The following is a 17,468-nucleotide window of genomic DNA, read 5'->3' on the forward strand; positions in this document are numbered from 1 at the left end:
CCTTGGTTGACCTCACAGATTGCAAGGAACTTGTCAGTTTACAATCCCTTATTTTTTTCATTTTTTACACCTACAGCACCTGGTCTTCCTATGTGGTCTCCCATCCAAGTACTAACCAGGCCCGATCCTGCTTAGCTTCCAAGATCAGATGGAATCCGGCTTGTTCAAAGTAGTATGGCCATAGACCTAATTGTATTTTTAAACTCTAGAATTTCTATTTGGTTCTCTATTATAATTTGTATGAGACATAGTTCTCATACTTTCACTTAGCTCTTTTCCAATTTTTTAAGTTCACATTTTTTTAGTTGAAGAATAATTTACATATAACATTATATTAGTTTCAGGTATACAACATAATTTAATTTTTATATGTACAGTTAACCCTTAAACAAAATGGGTTTGAGTTGTACAGGTCCACTTGTATGAAGATCTTAAAAAAATGTACTTAAATGTGGCAACTCTGAAAATCAAGTTATTCCCCTCCCTGAAGTTTGTTATAATTGCTGTTTGCTGTAGTTGCTGCTGTTCATTTAGTGGTGATTCTGAACTAATTATGTAAAGTCTGTATTCTTTGTTGTGTGTGGCCACTGAAGTTTTTTCTTCATTAGCTTAGTGGTCAGCTAATGATTGCACAGATTCCCTTAAATGCTTGGAATCAAAAAGCCTCTCAGCCTCTCTGTGTTCATGTTGGGACATGCCTTCAACAATCAGCCTGGAAGCTGACAACTATGCCTGAGCTGTTACTCCCTCCTCACATGGAGCCTCAAGGTCAGACAGAGGTAAGAGTTTAGGACGACCTTCTCGGGTCTTTCCTTAGCATGCTTATAGCTCTGGGCATGTTCACCACCCTACACATACATGGTGCTTATAGCTCTGGGCATGTTCACCACCCTAGCTCTGGGCATGTTCACCACCCTACACATACATGTGGCCTTCTAAATTACCAGAAATATGGCAGAGTTTTTCAAGACCCTCAAAAGACATTTCATTTGCCACCTTTTCTTTTAAGATTTCTAGATAGTGTTATCCAACTGCTATCCATTGCCTCAGGGAGCTACAAAGTTAAACAATTGCCTATATTTGTTTTTTAACAAACACCCCCACCTGCACCAGGAAAAGGCTTTTTGTAGTAAGTGAAGTCTGAAACAGATCAAATACAAACAGCCTTAGAAGTGGGGTCTTTCAGGAAGCCACTATACAGGTCAAATAATGATAATTCTGTGGGAATGAGGCTGTAAAGAAGCTTCAGCCCTATTCTTTTTTTTTCAGTAGTTGCCATGCTGCTGGCTTTCACTATGCATGCAGCTGGTTTTCAAAGCTACTACAGAGTGGAAGAGCAAGGGATGGCAGTAGGGGCAAATTAAAACACAAAAATCTCAGAAGATTACAGGATTACGGCCGAGTAGAGAACACCAGGAGTAGGTCTCCCTATATACACACAATTGCATTGGCAAAATCTGTTCAATGTAACTATTTTTGAACTCGAGTCTGTTGAGGCTAGCAACTTCCAGGGGGGAAACATGAATGGTAAACTGCAGTTCATTTAAGGCAATTTCAACTCTTATCACAGTAGCAGCTACCCATCTCCCACCCCAGCCACATGGCAGGAAGCAAGTTTTCCTGGAGCAGCGGCACACAGCCTGTGGGAGATAGGATGGACAAAAAGGACTCTATCCTCCAAATATTGGGTATCTGCACTCTGATTGTTGATTGCAGCTTCTGATCACAGAAATGCAGACAAAGAGTCATGCAGACAAAGAGGCAGGCGGCCTTTTTTGTTGTACTTCTCTGAATTGTGGAAACATTCCCTCTCTAGATCAAGTGACTTACAAGAAGATTTAAAGGGCTGGTGGACTTTGCATTTCTTTTTTTACTTTTTTTCCTTTTGAGATCCAGATATTAAAGACTAGGACATTCAAAAGCAAATGCATATATGAGGAAAATTAGGAAATGATTGTAGGGGAAGATTAAAAAAACACCAGAAAAGACATTAAATTCATACCCCAGATTATCCTCAGCACATAGGCTATAACAATCGAAAAGTATATAAACAGTAACAAAAACAGCAAACCCTGGAAGAGGAAGAGATACTGATTTCCAAAGTTAATACCACAGTATTTGACTCAAATGGCCAGTGTTCAATAAAAACTCACAAGCATAGAAAGGAACAGGAATGTATAGCCCATTCAAAGGAAAAACAAATAGAATCTTTCCCTGAGGAAATTAGTGTTACAATTAATATCAAAATTTTAAAACAACTGTCTTAAAGATGTTCAAAGAACCAAAGAAACATGTGGATAAAGTCAAGACAATAATGTGTGAACAAAATGGAAATATCGATAAAGAAATTTTTTAAAAAACTAAAAAGAAACCAAAATAAATTCTGGAGCTGAAAGGTACAATAACTGAAATTAAATTTGCTAGATAGATTCAAAGACAGACATGAGCAGGCAGAATAAATAATTGATGAACTTTAAGATAGGACAATGAAACTCATTGAGGGTGAGGAATAGAAAGAAAAAATATTAAAGAAAAGCAGAGCACAAGGAACCTGTGGGACACCATTAAGTGAACCAACATACACATTGCGAGAGTCCAGAAAAAGAAGAGAAAGGGGTAGAGAAATATTTGAGAATATAATAGCTGAAAATTTTCCAAATTTAATGGATGACATGAATATAAACACCCAAGAAACTCCAAGTTAGATGAACTGAAAGGCACCCAAATCAAGATACATTATAATCATACTTTCAAAAGACAGAGCAAATCTTGAAAGCAGCAACAGACCCCATCACATATGAGGGATCTTCAATCGGATTGTGAGCAGATTTCTCACCAAAGGTTGTGAGAGCAGGAGAGAATGAACCAATATATTCAGTGTTAAATAGAAAAAAACCTGTCAACCTATAATCCTATATCCAGCCAAACTGGCCTCCAAAAGTGGGGGAGAAGTCAGGACATTACCAAGTAAACAAAAGTTGGGGGAGTTGTGACCACTAGATCTGCCCTGCAAAAAATGCTCAAAGGAATCCTATAGGGTAAAATAAAGTGACACTAGAGAGCAGCTCAGAGCCACGTAGAGAGATAAAGATCTAATAAAGGTAATTACCTGGGCAACTATAAAAGCTAGCATTACTGTAAAAATAGTTGGTAATTGTACTTTTTGTTTGTTTTCTACATGATTTAAGACAATAATACATTTAAGGAAAAAAATATTATTGTAAAAGTTAGTATGATTGTCACCTTGGTTTGTGACTCCAAATATTATTTCCTATATAATTTGTAAGACTAACTTTTTAAAAATTATTAGTTTATGTTTTTGGTCATACAACATATAAAGAAATTTTATGATATCAATAATCAAAAGGGGTGAGGACACAGCTATAAACAGTTCTTGTATATTATAGAAGTTAGGTTGCTATAAATTCAAATTAGAATGTTATAACCATATGATAGCAAATGTAGTTGCCATGGTAAACCACAAAGAAACTAGCTATAGAATATATACCAGAGGATATTAAAATGCAATTTAAACATTTTACTATGAAAACAATCAACTAAGCATAAAAGAAGACAAGAATGAAGAAAATGGGGGTCAAAAAAGCCATAGGGCATACAGAAAACAAACAGCACAATGACAGAAGTATATCGCTCCTTATCAGTAATTACTTTAAATGTAAATAGATTAAATTCTCTGAAAAAAAGACAGATCGGAAAATGAACAAAAATACAGATCCAACTATATGCTATCTACAAGAAACTCACTTGAAATCCAAAGACACAAACAGTTTGAAAGTGAAAGGACCCAAAAATATATTCCATGCAAATTGTAACCAATATAGAGCAGGAGTGACTATCTTAATATCAGACAAAATAAACATTAAATCAAAAAGGATTACAAGACACAAAGGACATTATTCAGTAATAAAAGGCACCATACAGCTAGGAGATAAAACAGGCTACCCTAAACAAGCCCGATCTTGTCTGATCTCGGAAGCTAAGCAGGGTCGGGCCTGATTAGTACTTGGGTGGGAGACCACCTAGGAAGACCACGTGCTGTAGGAATAAAAAATTTTAAAAAGAGATTGTAAGGTCTGACAAGGTCTTTGCAATCTGTGAGGTCAACTGAGGGTTGCCTCGCCTAAAAATATATATGTGTTAGGGACATTACTAATTGTGCTGGCTGGAAAATTACCGTTTGGCTATCGCCCATAGGAACATAGGCTGTCACCCACAGGAACGTAACATTTTAACGATAAGCTTTCTGCTTCTGTACCCCCGCTTGCACACCTGACCTGTGGGTCGACAGGTAGTGAATAGAAGAAAAATAGACCTTTGTGTTCAGACAGAATGAAGAATGGGATTTGGGGCTTAAAAACCTTGTACCTCTACATTTCGGGGCTGCTCGATTTGGGGTCTGTGTACCCCTGGCAGACCCAGCTAGCTGAATAAAGAGTGTGTTTCCTATAACTCATTGATTTCTGGTGGTCCGTGTGTCTTTCGGGGGCTGGCAGCTACAACATAATGATGTTAAAGAAATAAGAAGTATAAGAGAGTGCTATGAACAATCGTACATTAAAAAATTTAGATAATTTTTTAGATAAAAAATCTAGATGAAAGAGAGAAACTCTTAGAGAACAAAATCTACCAAGACTAAATTATGAAGAAGTAGAAAATCTAAATATAACTACTAGTAGTAAGGAGATTGAATAAGTAATCAACACCTCCTCACCAAAAAAAAGTCCAAGACCAGATGGTTTCACTGATGTATTCTACCAAATATTCAAAGAAGAATTAATACCAATGTAAGTTAAATTTTCTCCAAAATTGAAGAGGCAGATACTTTTCCAAACTCACTTTACAAGGCTGGCATTACTCAGTTACCAAAACCAGATTAGGACACTACAAAAAAACTTTATAGGCCAATATGCCTGATGAACATAGATACAAAAATTCTCCACAAATTATTAGGAAAATGAATTCAACAAAACATTAAAAGGGTCATGCACCACAATCATGATCAAGTGAGATTTACCCTTGAGGCACAAGGATGATTTAACATCCATGTATCAATCAGTATGATACACCACATTAATTAATGAAAGATAAAAATAACTTGATCATTTCAATAGATGCAGAAAAATTATTTAACATCAATTCTTGAAAAACTCTCAGCAAAGTGGGTATATACTCAGCAAAAAGGGGATATACTTCAATATAATAAAGACCGTATATGACAAGCCCACAGCTAACATCACATTTAGTGTTGAAAATGGAAAGTTCTTCCTCTAAGATCAGGAACAAGACACAGATACCTACTCTCACCACTTTTATTCAAGATGGTATTGGCAGTTCTAGCCAGAGTAATTATGAAAGAAAAAGAAATAAAAGACAACCAAATCAAAAAGAAAAGTAAAACTCGCTATTTGCAGATGACGTGATACTATGTATGGAAAACCCTAGGAGTCTGGTTCAATATGGGGACATAGGAAGATCCTGAACTCACCTCCCCACATGGACACACCAAATCTAGAACTACATATGCAATAATTTCCTCTGAAAAAAAAATTGGCTGAGCAACTCCTATATAATGGGCAAGTGAGAAAGAGACCACCACATCAAGGCATGCTGAGCAATTGAGACACAGTCTTATCATAAATCCCACCCAGTGATCCACAATTGGAAGGGAACTCAAAACGTGGAGCTTCTCCTTGGGGAGCAAAGGTTTCGAACCCCATATCAGCACCACCTCAACTTTTAAAACCTGTACTTGAGAGATGAGCTCCTGAAACATCTCTCTTTGGTAATTGACAGGGCTTGCATCTATGAGACCTACAAGGCTAAGAAATTAAGCCTTGTGAACTAAGAAACTGCTCTTAAAGGGTTCATGTACTCAGACTTACCCACCCCCAGAGCCCCACAAAAAAGCAGCTACTTGAGATGCCAAGACTTTATGTGAAAGAGGCTCATTAGCTATTCTTAGAGTGTTGGACGGAGGAGCAGGCATCTGGTCTGGTACACATCTAGGGGGCTGCCAGAGTGCTCTCCAGAGATGGAGCTGGCAGGCCCCATGTTTGTACTTTCCTTCTGCCTTGCTCCAGACAGTGGGCAACAGTTTTTAAAAACTCTAGGACTTTTTTCCCTCTGGTGGGAGCCATCTTTACGCTCCCCCTCTGCTTTGCTCCAGCTGGCAGAAGCCATCTTCACGTTCTCCCTCTGTGGCATTTCAGAGGGCCAGTATCTCCCAGAGGAAAGTTTTACACACGTCTGGTGCCCTGGTTTTAACATCTGGTGCCTCGAATTTTGCAACCTCCACACAGGGAACACGCCTTAATCCCCTGGCTCTGAAGGCTGGGGAGCTTGCGTTCCTGGGTCCCATGTGACTATAACAAATGTAGAGATGGTTCTTGGCAGACCACCAACCCCAAGGCACTGCACAGACAGCAGACTGAAACACACCCCAGTCTTTCTGAGAAAAAGGACTATTTGCTTGTTCAGAGCTTTGGCCTGAGGGACAAGCTTCTGGTTTGGCACACATCTAGAGGCCGACAGAGATGCTCTTAGGGAATGGAGGCCAGTGGACACCATCTTTGCACTCCCTCCAGCTTGCTGGTGTCTCCCAAGAAAGAGCTTATACCCTTGCCCAGTGCCCTAATTTTTGTGGCTGCTACCAGGGGACACCTTTATATTGCCTGGCTCTGGTGGCCAAAGGGCTTATGCTCACAGATCCCACAGGACTGTAATCAATGGTGAAAGAATTCTTAAACAGTAGTCACCCCAGGACACATCAAGAGGCAACAGACCCAGGAACACAGACTTTCTGTGAAAGAGACCTATTTAGCTTGTCATCAGAGCTGCAGCCTGAGGGGCAGGCTTCTAATTAAACACATATCTACAGGCTGACTGTAAACCTTTTCTGAGACCTCAGAGGGCAGGCACTATATTTGTATGCTCCCTCTGCCACCCTCCAAAGCACTAGTATCTCTCGGAGGGGAGCACTTACATGCATTTGGTTCCCAGTTATTGTGGCTGCTGCCTGGGATACGCCCCTTGATCACCTGGCTCTAGTGGCCAAGAGGGTTTCCATTCCAGGTTCCTATAGGACCATAACAATTGGAAAAAGTTCCTGGCAGGCAACGACCCCTAGGGCACAACACAGACATTGAACTGAAACGCCTCCCCAGCCTTTCTGCAAAAGAGGCCTATGTGCTTGCTTTTCCTAGAGCTCTGGCCCTAGGGCCAGGCTTCAGTTTCTACACACATCTTGGGGCCTACAGAACTGCTCTCAAGGAACCTAGGCCAAGGGACACCAGCTTTGCACTCTCTCTCTCTCTCTGCCTCACTGCAGCTCAGTACTATCTCCAGAAAGGAGCTTATGTACTTACCTGAAGTCCCGATTTTTGCAACTGCTGCCCAGGGGACACCTACAGATCTCCTGGCTCTGTTGGCCAACGGGGTTTATGTTTGTGGTCCCACAGGACTGTATATATTTGCCTATTTTAGAAGCTGCTACCTGAGGATCTAGGTTCTGTCTGAGATTCTCCCTTTTGGGGCACTTACAGATCTTAGCACACTCTCAACTACTGGGAACCACTAAAAATAAAATAGGCTGTTTGGATAACGACAAAGATTTGAGAGACAATGAAGAGGTAGGACAGGGTTGAATGATAAGGTTCATCTCCTACACAAGACCACTTCTTCAAGACTAGGAGAGGTGGGGGAGGTCCACGATGATGGCAGTGTGGAAAGACACTGAACTCCCTCCCTCCCAAGACCACATTGAATATACATCTGTAGAGAGAACAATTACTTTTGAGAGACAACAAAGGGATGACTGAATAGCTTCTGAACAACAAATGAGAGAAAGTGACTGAATAGAGAAGGCAGGGAAACCATGGGAGCTCTTCTGGATCTACGGGAACTCTCCGAGATCCAGGCACCAGTGAATGCCATTGTTTATGACCCGTCCCACCTTGATGGGGGGGGTGGGAGTTCTATTTGGGTGCTTTCACAGGGTCACCCAGCACATTCCCAGCCACCCTACCTGGAGCACATTTCAGGTCTGAACAAAGGGAGCCAGCAGGATCAACAGTGCTTCACCACATAAGCCTGGCCTCCCTGCCCAGAGCTGCTCCAGCTCAGCAAGCCAGGATTCTAGGCGCCATTAGCACCTATCTGGCTCCAACCAGCCTGCCAGAACTACCCAACACAAACAGCCTACATAGAGGTCACTTCTACACAAGACTACTTTTTCTACAACAAACGAGAGAGAAAGACCATACAGAGAGAGCTGGGGAGCAACGGGAGCTCTCCAAGAACTGTGAGAATTCTCCAGAGTTGGAGGCACTGGTGAGCACCATTGTTCATGTTCCCCCTCCACCTCAATAGCTGTATTCCGACACTCTGACCTGCAGCAAAGTCACCACAGTGTGTTCCTCGGCACATCATTGAGCCCATTTTGGCTCCAAAGGGAGCAAACAGGATCTGCAAGGCAATCCTATAAGCATCTGACCTCCCTGTTCAGAGCCGCTCCAACTTGGTGGGCCAGGTCTCCAGACACCGAGGCACCTGCTCAGCTCCAACTGGCTTGCCGAGCCCATTCAACACACACAGCCTGCATAAATGTTTCATCTACACATGCCACCTTTTCAAGACTGAGAGAGAGAGCTATTTCATCTATTTCTTATAAACAAACATAAAAAGTCAAGCAAAATGAAAAGACAGAAGAATATCTCTCAAATGAAGGAACAAGAAGAATTCCAAGAATAAAACCCTAAGGAAATGGAAATAAGCAATTTGCCTGATAAAGAATTTAAAGAAATGGTCATACGGATGCTCACCAAACTTGAGTGAAATAGAAGAACTTAAGGAGAATGTCAACGAAGTATAATAAAGAACCAAGTATACTTAAAGAATAAAATAACTGAAATAAACACACTAGAAGAAATCGAGAGTAGATTAGCTAATATAGAAGAATGGATAACCTGGATGATAGACTAATAGAAATCGACCAATCAGAACAGCAAAAAAAAAAAAAAAAAAAAATTTAAAGCTTAGGGTAGTTTAAAGGACCTTTAGGAAAACATCAAACATTCACATTATAGGGATCTCAGACAGAAAAGAAAGAAACAGAAACTGTATTTGAAGAAATAATGGCTGAAAACTTTCCTAGCCTGGAAAGGAAACAAACATCCCAATCTAGGAAGCACAGAGAGCTCTAAACAAGACGAACCCAAAGAGATAATTAAAGACACCAAGACACATTATTATTAAAATGGCAAAATTTAAAGGCAAAGAGACAATTTTGAAGGAAGCAAGAGTAATAAACTAGTTACATTCAAAGGAATTCCATAAAGCTATCAGCTGATTTATCATCAGCAACTTTACAGGCTAGAAAGGAGTGGCGGGACATTCTTCCAGTGTTGGAAGAAAGGAAACTACAACCTAGAATAATTTTCCCAGCAAGGTTATCATTCAGAGTTGCAGGAGAGATAAAGAGTTTCCTGGACAAGGAAAAACTAAAGGATTTCATCACCATTAAAACAGCTTCACAAAAATCTTAACAGGTCTTCTTTAAGCAGAAAAAAAAAAAGGCCATAATCAGAAATAAGAAATATGAAAAAGAAAAATATCTCAGATTAAGTCAAATAATAAATAGAGCAAATCAGACATTTAAAAAGCTACTACACAGGTCAAAAGACAAAAGTATCAAACCCAACTAAAATGACAAAAAAGTAGTTAGGAGATACACAAAACCAAAAGATCTATAAAATACGACATCAAAAACATAAAATATTGAGGGGAGGAATAAATATGTAGTTTGTTTAGAGTATATTCTAACTTTAACACCTATCAGTTTAAAAATAAACTGCTATAGATATAGAATGATATACATAAACCTCATGGAGCCACAAACCAAAAAGGTACAAAAGATGTAAAGAATAAAAAGAGAGGAACCCAAACAAAACACTAACAAAAACCAGCAAATCACATGGGAAAAGATCAGAGAAGAAAGGAACAGATGAGAACTATAAAAACAATAAAAAACAATTAATAAAATGGTAATAAGTACATACTTGTCAATAATTACTTTAAATGTATTTACATTTAAAGTAAATGTATTTACATTTAAAGTAATTATTGACAAGTATGTACTTATTACCATTTTGTTAATTGTGATTAAACACTCCAATAAAAAGGCATAGGATGACTGAATGGATTTTAAAACATGACCCATCTATATGCTGCTTACAAGAGACTCACTTCAAATCAAAAGATATACAGAATGAACTGAAGGAATGGAAAAGGAATTTGCACGCAAATAAAAATGAAAAGAAAGCTGGGGTATCAATACTCATATCAGTAAAAATAGACTTTAAAACAAAGAACGTAAAAGAGAACAAAGGACATTAATTTTATGGGAGTCAATCCAAAAGAATAAAACAATAGTAAATATCTACACACCCAACATAAGAGCACCTAACGATATAAAGCAAATATTAATTGATGTAAGGGAGAAAAACAATAAAATCACTGTAAAACAATAGAGAATTTTAATACTCTGTTCATATCAATGGATGGATTATTTAGATAGAAAATTAATAAGAAAATAATGGCCTTAAATGTCACATTATGCCAGATAAACTTAATATATACAGAACATTTCATTCAAAAACTGCAAAATAATCGTTTTTTTCAATTGACCATGCAACATTCTCTAGGATAAATTACACATTAGGCCACAAAACAAGCCCAATAAATTCAAGAAGACTGAAATCATATCAAGCATCTTTTCTGACAGCAATGGCATGGAAGTAGAAATCAAATCCAGGAAGACTAAACAACATGTTACTAAACAACCAATGGATCAAAAAGGAAATCAAGCAGGAAATCAAAAAACTACCTTGAGACAAATGAAAATAAAAACAGAACTTTTCAAAATTTATGGGATCCAGCAAAAGCAGTTTTAAGAGGGAAGTTCATAGCTATAGAGGCCTACCTGAAGAAACAAGAAAAATCTGACATATACAACCTAACTTTATACCTAAAGGAACTAGAAAAAGAACAAACAAAACCCAAAGTAAACAGAAGGAAGGAAATAATCAAAATCAAAGTGGAAATAAACAAACAAAAAAGATGAAACTCACAGATACCGGGAGAAAACTGGGAATTGTCAGAGATGGGAGTTTGGGGGATGGGCAAAATGGGTAAAGGGGGTCCATAGGTACAAACTTCCAGATATACAATAAATCAATCCTGGAGATTAACATATAGCATGGTAACTGGTTAACAACATTGTATATTTGAAAGTCACTAAGAGTATAAATCTTAAAACTTTTCATCACAAGAAAAAAAATGTAACTGTGTGGTGATGGATGATAACCTATTATGGTAACGATTTTAAAATATATACGTATATCAAATCATTATGTTGTATAGCTAAAACTAATATAATTTCATATGTCACTTATATCTCAATTTTTAAAAACTCTCAACAAAGAGAAGTCCTCAACCTGAGGCTTCACTGATAATTTCTACAAACATATAAACAAGATCTAATACAAATTTTACTGGAACTTTTCCAAAAAAAATTTGAAGAAGAGGAACACTTCCTCATTCTTTGAGGCCAGCATAACCCTGATACCAAATCTAGACAAAGACACCACAAGAAAAGAAAACCATGATGAGTCCTCATGATTTGACCTAAGGTGCCCAGCCCACTCTCATGACCTCGTGGTGGTGTACTGGTGACTGGCTGGACTCGGCTACGTCTAATACTGGATCTGTGCAGAGCAGTGAGAGATGTAGTGAAAACAGAATTGAAAACGAATGCCAAGAAGACTTCTGGCAGCAGCATAAAAATTGTGAAAGTGAAAAAAGAATACTATACCCTGACTAAAGTTGGAAATGCTGTATTTTCAAGGTGAAGATGTGCGGGTACATGTTATGGCAGACTGAAAATGATCTCACTTTATGGGGGCAAAATATCTGTCTTGTTCACAGATTGACAATGCCAATAAATTGAAGTATAGTCAAAAAAAACCTTCACACCAGTATCCCTTATGAACTCTGATGCAAAATGCTCAACAAAATACTAGCAAACAGAATTCAGCAGTGTACTGAAAGGATTATACACCATAAACAAGTGGGATTTATTCCTGGGAGGCAAGAATGGTTCAACATATGATAATAGATCGATGTAACATGCCATGTCAACAAAATGAAGAAAAATAAACACAGAATCATCTCAATTGATGCAGAAAAAGAATTTGACAAATTAATCACCCTTTCATAAAAACTCTCAATGAACTAGGAATAGAAAGAAACTACTGCAGCATAATACAAGCCATATATGAAAATCCACAGCAAACATCATACTCGATGGTGAAAGACTGAAAGTTTTTCATCTGAGATCAAGACCAAGGCCAGGATGTCCACTTTCACCACTTCTATTCAATATATACTGGAAGTTCTAGCCAGAGCAATCAGGCTAGAAAAAGAAATAAAAGGCATCCAAATTGAGAAGGAAGAAGTAAAATTATCTCTTTTTGCAGATTATATGATCTTGTACAAAGAAATCCTAAAGGCTCCTTAACAAAAGAAAAACTGTTAGAATTAATTCAGCAAAGTAGCAGGATACAGAGTTGACAAAATCAGTTGCATTTCTATTCACAAACAATGAGCTATCTGAAAATAAAATCACAAAAAATTCCATTTACAATAACATCAAAAAGAATAAAATTCTTAGGAATTAACCAAGGAAGTAAAAAACTTGTAAAATAAAAACTACAAAACATTGCTGAAAGAAACTGAAGAAGAAATAAATGAAAACATATGCCAGGTTCATGGATTGGAAAACTTAATACTGTTAAAATATCAATACTACCAGAAGCAATAGACAGATTCAATACGATCCCTATAAATACCAATAATTTTCTGCAGAAATGGAAAACCCATCATAAAATTTATACAGAATCTCAAGGTACCCAGAATAGCCAAAACAATCTTGAAAAAGAACAAAACTAAACAACTCACACTTCCTGATTTCAAAAATTGCTGTAATCAAAATGGTGTGGTATCAGCATAAAGACAGACATATATAACAATGGAATAGAATGTAGAGTCCAGAAATAAACTTTTGCATATATGGTCAAATGATTTTTGACAAAGCGTGCCAAGACCATTCAAAAGACAGTCTCTTTAATAAATGGTGCTGGGGAAACTGGATATCCACATGCAGAAGATTGAATTGGACACATATAACTCCATATACAAAAATTAACTTTAAATGGATCAAGGATTTAAATGTAATACCTAAAACAATAAAACTTTTAGAAGAAAACATAGGACAAAATCTTCATAACATTGGATTTACCAATGATTTATTGGATGCATACAACACCAAAGGCACAGGTAACAAAAAAAAATAGATAAAACTTCATGAAAATTAAATTTTTTGTTCATTAAAAGACAGCATTCAGAGTAAAAAGGAAACCCACAGAATGAGAGAAATATTTCCAAATCACATACCTGATGAGGGTTTCACATTCAGAATAGCACTTCTAAAACTCAACAACAAAAAAAACAACCAGATTCAAAAATGACCAAAGGACTTGAATAGACATTTCTCCAAAGAAAGTAAACAATAAGCACCTGAAAAGTAAGCACATGAAAAGATGCTCGATATCAGTAATTAGAAAAATGCAAATCAAAATCACCATACCCCTCACACCCATTATGATGGCTACTATAAAAAAAAAAAAAAAAAAGCAGAATTTGCAAAGATGTGGATAAACTGGAATGTCTGTGCACTACTGGTGAGAATGTAAAATAGTACAGCCACTGTAGAAAAAGAGAGTATGATGGTTCCTCAAAAGATTAAAAATAAAACTACCATGTGACCCACCAATCCCACTTCTAGGAATTCACCCCCAAGAATTGAAAACAGGGTCTCAAAGAGATATTCGTGCACTTATATTCATAGCAACATTATTCATAATGACTAAAACAATTAAGTGTCTTTTGACTGCTGAATGAATAAACAAAATGTCATATATATATATACACAATGGAATATTATTCAGCCTTAAAAATCAAGTGATCTCAGAAGCTAAGCAGGGTCAGGCCTGTTTACTACTTGGATAAGAGACCACCTAGGAAGACCAGGTGCTGTACGTGTAAAAAATAAAAAATAAGGGATTGTAAACTGACAAGGTCCTTGCAATCTGTGAGGTCAACCAAGGGTTGCCTCGCCTAAAAAAGAAAAAAAAAAAAAAATCGAGTAAATTCTGCAAAATGCTACGGTATGGATGTACCTTGAGGAAATTATGCTGAGTGAAATAAATCAGTCGTAAGAACGCAAACACTGAATGATTCTAAAGTAGTCAAAATGATAATGACAGAAATTGTAACAGCAGTTGCCAGGTTCTGAGGGGAGAAGAATGGGAAGTTACTGTTTAATAGGTATAGAGTTTGTTTTATGAAATGAAAAGAGTTATGGAGATGAACTGTGTTGACTGTTGTACGACAAAGTGGATGTATTTAATGCCACTGAACTGTACAATTAAAAATGGTTAAGAAAGTAAATTTTAGGCCCTGTATTTTACAGTAATAAAAACAAAATAGCAAAAACACTAAAAAGCTCACTATTCTTACTGACATTCAGCCTTTTTTTTTTTCATAAATACTTCCTGAATTGTTGCAAGCCTTTGGTTAATTTCTGGAGTTTGGAAAAGTTCATTTTGACCATTTTGCCAGTTTTCTCATTGCTCTTACAGAGGGGAGAATTTTTGGAAATGTTTACTCTGCTCTTTTTGCCAATATCCGTGGCTTTGCATTGTTAATATTCCTCAGCCGCTTCTACGGGCTGGGGAAAAGCAAAGGCTATAACCACCCCAGTCCATTAGGAAAATTCTTGCTGGCCTGGAAAAGGTCCCCAGCTCTTATTCCACCTGAAAAGCTCACCTCTGTCAAAGATGAATAATCAAAAGGGAACTAATGGAGGACCTATGCAGAGATACTAGAAGGAAAAAGGAAGAAAGAAGCAGGGTAAACATGAAAGCTGAAGAACATTTGCTTAGAAAATCATTACCGATGAGCAGGTGAAAAATTCAATCGGATATTTCACCTTTAAAAAATAACAAACTTTTCCGGGAAACCAAGGACAAGACTAAAAAGATATATGGAATGGCAAGGCAATAAAAGGAGCTGGCAAAACCCAGGAAAAAAGTGAAGGAAAAAAATTAAAGCAGCGTGGAAGAGAAGATGAAATTGAAAGTATCACAGGGAACACATGCTGGGAAACACAGAAGGGGTTTGGAGGACTGGAATGTGGAGCATGAGCAAAATGAAATGGCTTAAAAGGAAATGACATACATGACAAATGGGCAAGAGAGCCTATATATACGTGATTGGACTCCCTAAGGAAGCGGATCTAAAAATGGACTTAAAGACACAATCTTGAAATTGCTTCCAGCAATAATACATGATTAGACATCTTGAACCGCCATGTCCCAGTAAAAGTGGTTATAAACGACTGAGGTTTCCAAATGCTAGTAAAGTTACTGAACTTCTAAGATAAAGAACGAGTCATTTGAACTGACAAACAGGTCAAATCACCTATGAGAATGTGGCTGGGCCGAGATGTCCCTATACCTGTATTCAATGTTGGGGAACAGTAGAGCCAGCAAGGCCTCAAAATCCTGCAAGAAGCAAATGTACACCAAGATATTTATACCCAGCCCAAACATTTCTGAACATGCAAAACTCAAGGAATATTTTTCTCACGAGACCTTCCTGAGAAAAATACTCAAAGGTGATATTTAGCCATCTAAGAGGAAAAGTCAAAACAGAAAATCTAGTGTAGTAGATCTCCTAGAATGACCAACCTGAGGACTCCTGCATTTGTTCTCAACGGCTTACTTGTTCTTTTGATGTCCCAGATCGGTCGTTTTAACAACTCCTTCTCTATAGACAAAATTATCGTCAATAATAATCATGTTCTAATCAGTAATAAGCATTTTCGTGATTCATTTTCCAGTTTTAAAACAATTAACCATCGAGTAAAGAAGTTCATGTATGAATTAAAATTTTCACCGTCCCTCCACCCCCAAAAAATTGCACCTTGTGGTTTACATTCTATTTTGCTGTTTTAAATTTACAAAATAGAAGCTTTAAGTGATCATATGGACTGACAGAATTGAAATGATTCCAATTGTTTCATCGTTTTTACAACCACTTACCATCATTCTTTATTTCATATTCACTAAATGCGGGAATATGTATGTAGTAAAGCCGGAACTGGAGACACAAAATGTACCCGAAGTGAGCTTGAAGGATTCCAAACCTTTAGGGAGCTACTTTCCAAATGAACCATGTATCTGCGTTTGTGTGTGTGATGGGTTGGGGGAGGTTTCCCACTGTTTAAATTGGGAGTTTTCCAAATTAGCTTTCATGCAGACTATAAAAGCCAAACAATGAAAATCGCTAGTGTAGAGCACACAGAGTAGTTTTTTTAATTGAAATTCGTCAATGACCAAAGCAATTGTAATAAAATGCGGGTGCATTTTATCGCTGCCGTTGTTTAGGATTGTCAACACAAGTTTTACAATAGAAATCAGACAAGATAATCAATTTCATTATTATTTTTAAATTCTCTACATCTGTCTCAATTTTACATTTTGCAACCTTGCGATCGTCTAGAAAGAATTTACAGACAGAAGAGGTCATTAAACAGAGACAACTATATATTATATATTCAAGCTAGACAGCCTAAATCAACATAAGGTAAAAGTACAACAACAAATCTGCACAGACCGTGCACCCACTTATTGCCAGCACCTAGGGCTGATGTGCCCAGCCCCAGTCTAGCACTGAAATCTTCCCAGTCCTCCAGACCCTGAAACTCACCTGCTCCAGATCCGCAGCCCTGAGGGAGAGAGGTGAGATGGGAGAGTACTCGGCCTGGAGGTAATCACCTCTGGGTCAGGTACAGACTTGCAAAATTCTTAATCTTTTTAGTAAACCTAGTTAAGTCTTTTCTTTCCTCCTTTCTTTGGAGAAAGACCCTTTCCCTTAAATTTAGATAATTACTTTGAAACTGGTGACTCAGGGTCTTCTGGCTATTGATAAGGATCATTGAAACTCAGCATTCTCTTTGGCCCATTATAAGGCAGGAATGGCTTCAGGCCAAAACAGGGCCCTTGGAGTCGGAGAAAGGAGAGAACATTTTACCCAAGATTTTTCCTTTCTTTTACAAAAATATATATTAATCAAGCCTGATTTCCTTTACTTACTTGATAGGCAAATTAATGATAGAAATGTAACTAGATATATGATTCAAGTAACAATTTTTTATCTTTTTTCTTGTTTAGGGACTGTGGCGGCACTTCGGCAAGAAACCCAAGACCTTGTCCCGACTAAGGCAGAAAGGAAAAGAACACTATGAAACCCCAATAGGCAACACCTAT

General features: G+C 37.6%; 2 pseudogenes; one reads left to right on the top strand and one right to left on the bottom strand.

The window, feature by feature from the left end:
• Nucleotides 1–67: 67 nt before the first annotated feature.
• On the bottom strand, nt 68–186 carry LOC112476158 (annotated as a pseudogene).
• A 7,708-nt stretch (nt 187–7,894) lies between these two features.
• Nucleotides 7,895–11,927, top strand: LOC102879473 (annotated as a pseudogene).
• The last annotated feature ends 5,541 nt before the right edge of the window (nt 11,928–17,468 follow it).

Source organism: Pteropus alecto, unplaced genomic scaffold (genome assembly GCF_000325575.1).
Source record: "Pteropus alecto unplaced genomic scaffold, ASM32557v1 scaffold202, whole genome shotgun sequence".
Taxonomy (NCBI): Eukaryota; Metazoa; Chordata; class Mammalia; order Chiroptera; family Pteropodidae; genus Pteropus; species Pteropus alecto.